The sequence below is a fragment of the Vidua macroura genome, chromosome 9 (genome assembly GCF_024509145.1).
Source record: "Vidua macroura isolate BioBank_ID:100142 chromosome 9, ASM2450914v1, whole genome shotgun sequence".
NCBI lineage: Eukaryota > Metazoa > Chordata > Aves > Passeriformes > Viduidae > Vidua > Vidua macroura.
Genome location: NC_071579.1, coordinates 32,194,277 through 32,201,530, shown reverse-complemented (window position 1 = coordinate 32,201,530; position 7,254 = coordinate 32,194,277).

The following is a 7,254-nucleotide window of genomic DNA, read 5'->3' as shown; positions in this document are numbered from 1 at the left end:
TGTAATTAATCAGGAAAAACTTCTCCACGCCCTTCTTTCCATATGTTTGTTTGCTAAGCCATGGATTTTCCTTGGATGTTCTCACACAACCAACCCACTGAGATTAAATAATTGTTCAAATGTTCAACACGGAAAATGTGAAACATTCCAGCCTTCAAAACAACGGTCTTGGGAAGCGCTGTTTGCACCGCTGGGATCCCAGAATGGGCTGGAGCTGGGAAGGGACCATGGGCAGGGACACCTTCCACTGTCCCAGGGTGCTGCAAGATCCATCAAGCTGGCCTTGGACATTCCAGGGATGTGGACAGGGCAGGGACACACCTTTATCTCTGTGCACTCCGTCCTTCCCACCATGGACCATCCCATCCATCCCATCCATGGTCTCCTGGAGGGAATTGCTGCTCCAACTCCTTCCGTGGGGTTTGGAGCCAAACCCCTGCCCTTGGCCTCTCCAAGCACGGAAACGGGAGGAATTCCATCCAGCCACCTCCTTCAGTGGGACTGCGGAGGGAAAAGGCAGGAATTCACACCTTCCCCTGCTGTGACATTCATCAGAGGAGTGGCTGTGATTTTCCCTGTCCCTTCCCCGCTCCTTCCAGGGGAAGGAGTCTCTCCTGCAGGAGAGCCGGATGATTCAGCGGCGTGGAGCTCTCCCAGCCTCCCCTGTCTCCCTCGGTTGTCAGGGAGGATGGGCTGAGCTGAATTTTAACAAACCCACTTCCCTGCAGCTCCTTCAGCACCAGCGGCGAAAAACAAACGGAGGCTTGGAGACATCCTGGGCACGGATCACATCCCACTGCAGGAGCTGTGTCCCGTGGAGATCCTGCTGGGAATCTCCTGCTCTTCAGCCCGCAGAGATCCTCTGCACTGGGCGACTCCTGCTCTCTCCATGCAAAAGGAAAGGGATAGAAAAGGCATTTTACGCACTTTCATGTGTTTGGAAACAAATCCTCCTCTTCCAAATGTGTCCTGGATCCCTTCGCTTTGGAGTTTTTGAGATTCAGCCCCTGAAGGGGCTCCAGGAGAGCTGGAGAGGGGCTGGGGACAAGGCAGGGAGGGACAGGACACAGGGAATGGCTCCCACTGCCAGAGGGCAGGGATGGATGGGACATTGGGAATTGGGAATTGTTCCCTGGGATGGAATTCCCAGAGCAGCTGTGGCTGCCCCTGGATCCCTGGCAGTGCCCAAGGCCAGGCTGGAGCAGGCTGGGACAGTGGGAGGTGTCCCTGCCATGGCAGGGGTGGGAATGGGATGTCCCACCAGAAATCCATCCAGGATTCTATGATTCAGTCACATGGAAATGGAATTTTGGGAAATTCCCCGTGGGAAGGTTCTGCCCTGCCCAGGCTGGATCCCCCTCATTCCCTGCAGGATGGGGGAAGCCTCGCTGGAGCCCCACGGGATTCACCCCCTAACTGAGGGGTTCCCTCCCTAGCAGAGGTTGCAGAGCCCAGGATGGAATTCTCTGGAAGGGCTGGATAAACAGAAAAGGAGGTGGAAGTGCAGGCTCCCACTCCTCGAGCTCCCCAGCCCCATCCCCTGCCTTGGCTCGGAGCATCCCCCGTGCCAGCTTGGGAGCAGGGAGCAGCTGATGCAGGCACCGGCTCCTTCCACAGCCACTTGCTATTTTTTCCTGCAGAAACTAAATTTTTTAGGTTTTTTTTGCAGTGCCTGTCCTAGAGCACGGACAAGAAAGGTTGGCTATAAATTATGGAGGGCTGAGTCCTCTGTGGAGGGGGGAGGAAAATCCAGGGAGCCTCAGGAAGGGGAGCACTGCATGGATGAGGATGAGCCAAGGGAGATGGGGATGCCACCAAAGCCTTCTCCTGGCTGGGGGAAGAGCTCCTGGAGCTCTCTGGCCAGGCAGGGAACAGCCACATTCCACAATCCAACCCCGACCCTGCCAGCGGCTCCGGAGCCTTGCCAGGGCAGTGAAAAATTCAGCAAAGGCAGTCGGAGAGAAAGGCAGGATCAGGGAATTCTTCAGGGTGGAAAAGACCTCCGGGATCACCGAGTTTGAGCCTTGAAGCAGCATCTGAGCCCAGAAACTTTAACTGGGCACTGCTCGGGGAAGAGGAGGCAGCGTCCTCCTCCCTGCTCCTTCATCAGCTCCGCTGCTGGACTCGGGATGTGAAGGACGTTGGGGGCATCAGTGGAGGGAAATGTGTTGTAGTCACTTTGTGGGGGAATTAAACAGGTTTTGCTTTGGCCAAATAGGGGAAGAGCAGAGCTGGGCAGAACCCACAGCTCGGAGCAGCCCCTGAGCCCCAGGGGAGAGGGAGCTCCTGGCTGCTGGGATTGCCGGGGAATGCGGGAGATCCGTGTTCTGGGACAGAGCAGGACTCCAGCACTGGGACAAATGGACCCTGGGCTGGGGAGGAGGAACTTGTGCTGTGTAGGGATGTGAAATCCAGCATGGATCCAGCTGGCGGATCCAGCAGCAAACCTCCATGGGAGTGTGGAATCCTTTCCTCGCTGTTTTCCCACCTCCCCTGTGAGGAGCAGCTCCATCCCGGCTTTTCCAGCCACAAAGCCCCCCCGGCTCCTGTTCCACCCTTGGGCTCTGGCTCGTCCCTCAGCAGTTTCTTGGGAAGCAACATGGTTTGGACAAAGAGCTCACCCCTTCCGTGTCTTCCTGCCATTCCCTATTCCCAAATTTTGGAGCCCTTTGGAGCAAACAGAAGGGTTAGGAACATTCACCCTCCCCTCTAAGTTGCAGCCTCCAAGCTGAACCCAGGGACTTCCCAGAAAAAAAGCCCCGACCCTGCGTGGCTGGCAAAATAGGAGATGGAGGAATTGGCCTGGGGAATGATTTTTTCATCCCAGTTTTCCTCACCTTTCTCCATTTAGTAATTCCAGGAGCCAGTCCAAGGGGAGCTGCTCCCGGAGCACACAGAGCCATCACACCTCGCTGGCTCCTGAAGTTCCCTAATTCCAGCCTCAAATCCCAAATCCTCCACTTCAGGGAGGGCCAGAGATCCTGAAATCCCTCTGCTAAAAACGAGATTCCCAAAGAACTGTTGGGATGGGCTGAGCCTCCCCCTCCCACACGGCCACGGCTGCACGTGGGGAAAGCCAAGCTCTGCCTCTCCACCGCTGCATTCCCAATTATTTTGACACAGAAGAGCCTGGAGTAGGGACAAATCCATCATTTCTTTGGTTAATTTCAATGTATGAGTGGGATTTTTAATACCCAGTCTTCTCCAGCTGCATCTTCCCATTTTTTATGACATTTTCCCCATTTTCTGGAGCAGGACTATCGATTCTCTGCAGCTCTCTTTCTCTTGTTTAATTGAAAATGTCAGTTCTTGTATTTAATGAGAATTTCTGCCCTATTCTAACCCTGTCAGAAGAGACTTTATCCCAAATCCAGTCCTAAGAACCCACTGCAAAAATTTCTGCTGCCATAAATCCATAAGGGATTCGGGACAGCTACTGGGGCTAACAGGGATTTGAACCCATGTAGGAAAATTGCAGCTATTTTTCCAATTTCTGTCCATCTTTTTATTAATTCCATAAATTTCCCTTGGCTTTGTCCAGGGAGATGGAGCCCCAGGAAGGGAAGGGAGCTGGAGAAGCAGTGGGTGTGTGGAGCCCTCATCCCTGGAGGGATTCCAAAGCCCTGTGGAGGTGGCACTTGGGGACACAGGGGAGGGGTGGCCTTGGCAGTGCTTGGACTCTTTGCCCCCATGGTTCCCCCACCCCGTGAGAATATCATCCCACTTATTTTCTCTCTTTTTTTTTTTTTTTTTTTGGAAAGATGTGTGGAAAATCTGGAAAACCTGGCCTGCAAACCAGGGCAGAGTGAAAACAAACAGCTGCTGGTGTTGCTGCCGCTGGTTTTGGGGGTGATGGGAGAGCAGCAGTGGGGAGGGGAGGGGAGGGAGGGGAGGCTCTGATTCACACTTCCCCATCCCACAGTGTTTACAGCACTTGGGCTGGGAAAAATACCTGTTCCCAGGAATGCTCCTCAATAGGCTTGGCTTTCTCCTCGCTGCCATTGCTTAGTAACAGCTCTATTTTTAAATGCTAAGAGGGTAATAGACCAAAAAAATGGGAGTTTGCTCAGTTTCTGATCCAACAGGCCCTAAACCCAGCGGGATGGGGGCCTTGGGATCGCGGGAGCAGGGCTGGGAGCTGTGGGACCAGGGCCAGGAGCTGCCCATGCCAACCTTCAACGCTTCCAGCTGGGTGAGGAGAACCCCAAACTGGGAAACCTGTGCAGCCCTCGGCTCGTGGAGATCTCCTGGAGAGGGGATCCTGGCCCTGTGAGGGATGGGATGTTCCTGGGGCAGCCACGGGTGGGCTCCTGGGGAAGGAAGGATGCAGGGAGCTGAGCGTGGGCAGCAGGAACAGGGCATCTTCAGGGGGAACCTCCTTCCTCAGGGCATCTGCTTCTACCCCAGCACCACTTCGGAAAGAAATCCCAAAATCCCAGACTGGGCTGGGTCAGGAGAGAACTCAAACCCACCCAGTGCCACCCCTGCCACGGCAGGGACACCTCCCCCTATCCCAGGCTGCTCCAGCCTGGCCTTGGGCACTGCCAGGGATCCAGGGACAGCCACAGCTGCTCTGGGAATTCTGTTCCAGGGCCTCCCCACCCTGCCAGGGAATAATTCCTTCCCAAAATCCCATCCCTTCCTGCCCTCTTTCAGCTTGAAGCAAATCTCCAACAGTTTCTGCTGAAAAGCATCTCCAGGAGTATCCAAACTTGCTAAAATCTGATTTGGGAGGCAGCCTGTGCAAGCCCCGTGGGTTGGGGAGCACCCCCTGTTCTCCCACTGCCCGGATCCCACACGGCTGCGCCGGGATGGCTGATGACCTCCTGCCCATGGGACCTTCCCTCGTGGAAAATATCAGGATAAAAATGAATGGGATCATTTATCCTGTGCCACATCCACTGAAGGTCATGGAATTTTATTCATTTCCCTGGGCTCTGCAGAATTCCCTCTGTCCAGGCCTGGCGTTGGTGATTCCTTTCCTTTCTCAGGGATAAACTCCTGGAAATCCCTCGGGAACACAAGGAGGGAACAACGGAGGGCCCAGGGCTAGCAAAGAGCTGAAGACAACTCCCTGAAGCCCTGTGCCACCACCACCCATCTCTGTGGGTTTCATCCATTCCTGTGAGGAACGTGGCACCAAATTTGTGCCCAAACCCCTGGTTTGGTGAAGAGGTGCCAAACCAAGGCTCGGGGGTTTGGGGGCAGCAAAGCCCTCGCTGCGTGCACCCCCCAGTGCCCCCAGTCCCCCTCCTGTTGCAAAGTGCCCGTCAGAAGGAGATGCTGCCTTGTTTTTGAGATCTCCCAGTGATGCCGCCACAGGAGCCCTGCCAGGCTGCAGCTGCCTCTGCTCGGCTCCCGTGCCCTGCCCACGGAGGCACCTGGGCACGGCAGCTCCCCCAAAACCACCCCCAGAGGGGAAACCCGCTGAGGCGCCAGCACCCACGGGGCCAGGGATGATCCGGAGCTGTTAATTAATTACCGGAGCACGGCAGGGAAACAGGCGCTGCAGGGGAAATGACGGCGGGCGTGTTGTGGACAGAGTGCTGGGGGTGGAAATGGCATTTCCCAGGGAATTTAAAGCCGGAGCCACCACGGCAGTGAAGCCCGACGGAGGGGAAGCCTGGATCAGCTGCCGGGGCTGCGGCTGCGAGGGGAAGTTCGCTGCGGGACGTTCCTGGAGCTGCCCTGGAGCTGTCCCTGGTGCCGCTCCCGTTTCCCAGCTCCTCCCCGCGCACTCGGGCTCCTCGCACACCAGCGCGGAGCCCTGGAACGCCTCGGCTGGGAAGGGACCTTAAAGATGTTCCAGACCCTTAAAAACCCATGGAGCCACATGGCCAGGCACAAAGCCCAGCAGAGCCGGCACCGCCTCCGCCCGCAGCAGCCCACATCTGGCACGGGGGGATTGTTCATCCCTGGTTTCCCTTTCCCCTTGGGATTGACGGTGCTCCGGGGCTGGGAGCTGCCCGGGGCCGCTCCCGCTGCCTCCCAGCTCAGCCCCACGCCCGCGTTTCCATTTCAGAGGCACAGAAAGCTGCCGTCTCTCAAAGAAGGGTGTGAGAGAGGGACTGGAGAGAGCCCGCTCCAGCGTGGGTCCAACAGAGGCTCCGCTCCTGCTGCAGTGCCTGCAGCGTGTCTTTGCCACACGCTGCTGCAGAGTGCAGCCCACTGCAGCAGGGGAGGGAGGCGAACTCCCTTCCCTGGGCTCGGAGCTCCGAGGAGAGGCTCTGCACACACTCTGGAGCAGCCCCCAGCTCTGGCAGCTCCGGCAGCTCTGGCTGCTGGGGAGCCGCTGCATCCCAGCAATCCCGGTTCCCCCACGCTGGCAGAGCAGCTGGCAGTGACCTTCAGCTGCTCTTCAGACCCAGCCCCGGCTGGGAGAGCCGTGCCTGGATCGTGGGGAGCTGAGAGGGAATTGTGTGCCTGAGAGGCAGCTGCGGGGAGGCTGGGAGCAGAGATTTAAATACTTTTTGTAGACCTGGAGAGCTCAGCTGCTCCAGGGAGGAACTGAAATAGGAGGGGAGGGTTTTGGGCGCCACCTGATCGCCGTACCCCGGGAACTCGAACATGGAAATTGGATCAGGGATTCTTCTGACAACGTTCCTCACCCCTGTGGCCAGCACTGGACATCCCAGTGGCTCCCAGGATACCCATGGAATCACGGAATCCCAGACTGGTTTGGTGAGAAGGACCTTAAAGCTCACCTCATTCCAGCAGGGACACCTCCCGCTGTCCCAGGGCACATCCCAGAGCAGGAGCTGGATGGTCCCAGCTTCTCTCCTCAATTCCTTTGTCCTTTTGTGAGAGAGGGAAGAGGGAGCAGTTTAATGTCCCCGGCTGTTACATTTTTAAACAGGTTTTTAAGGTGCTTCCAGATTATAGAAATGGAATAATTTCAGTGTTAAAAGAAGAAATGAGTTGTTCCAGTTTTAAGAGTTATCTTTTTTTCAGGTCCAGCCTGATGATGTCATCACTCCAAAAAAAAAAAGAGCTTTTTCCCAAATTACCTTTAGTACAGGGATGCAAATATCCCAAGTTATTCCAGTGTCATCCTGATGGAACAGCTCCAGCAATTCCTCATGGACAGTGACAATTATCCATCGGCTGCACGCTGGGGCTGAGGGGGGAGGGCAGCACCCGGCTGCTTTTTGGGTTTCCATGAAGATTTTCCTTCCTTTTCCAACCCCGTTTTTCATCTCCTAAATTCTGCCTCAATCAAAATTCCCAAACCCCTTTGGCCATTTTGGGCAGGGC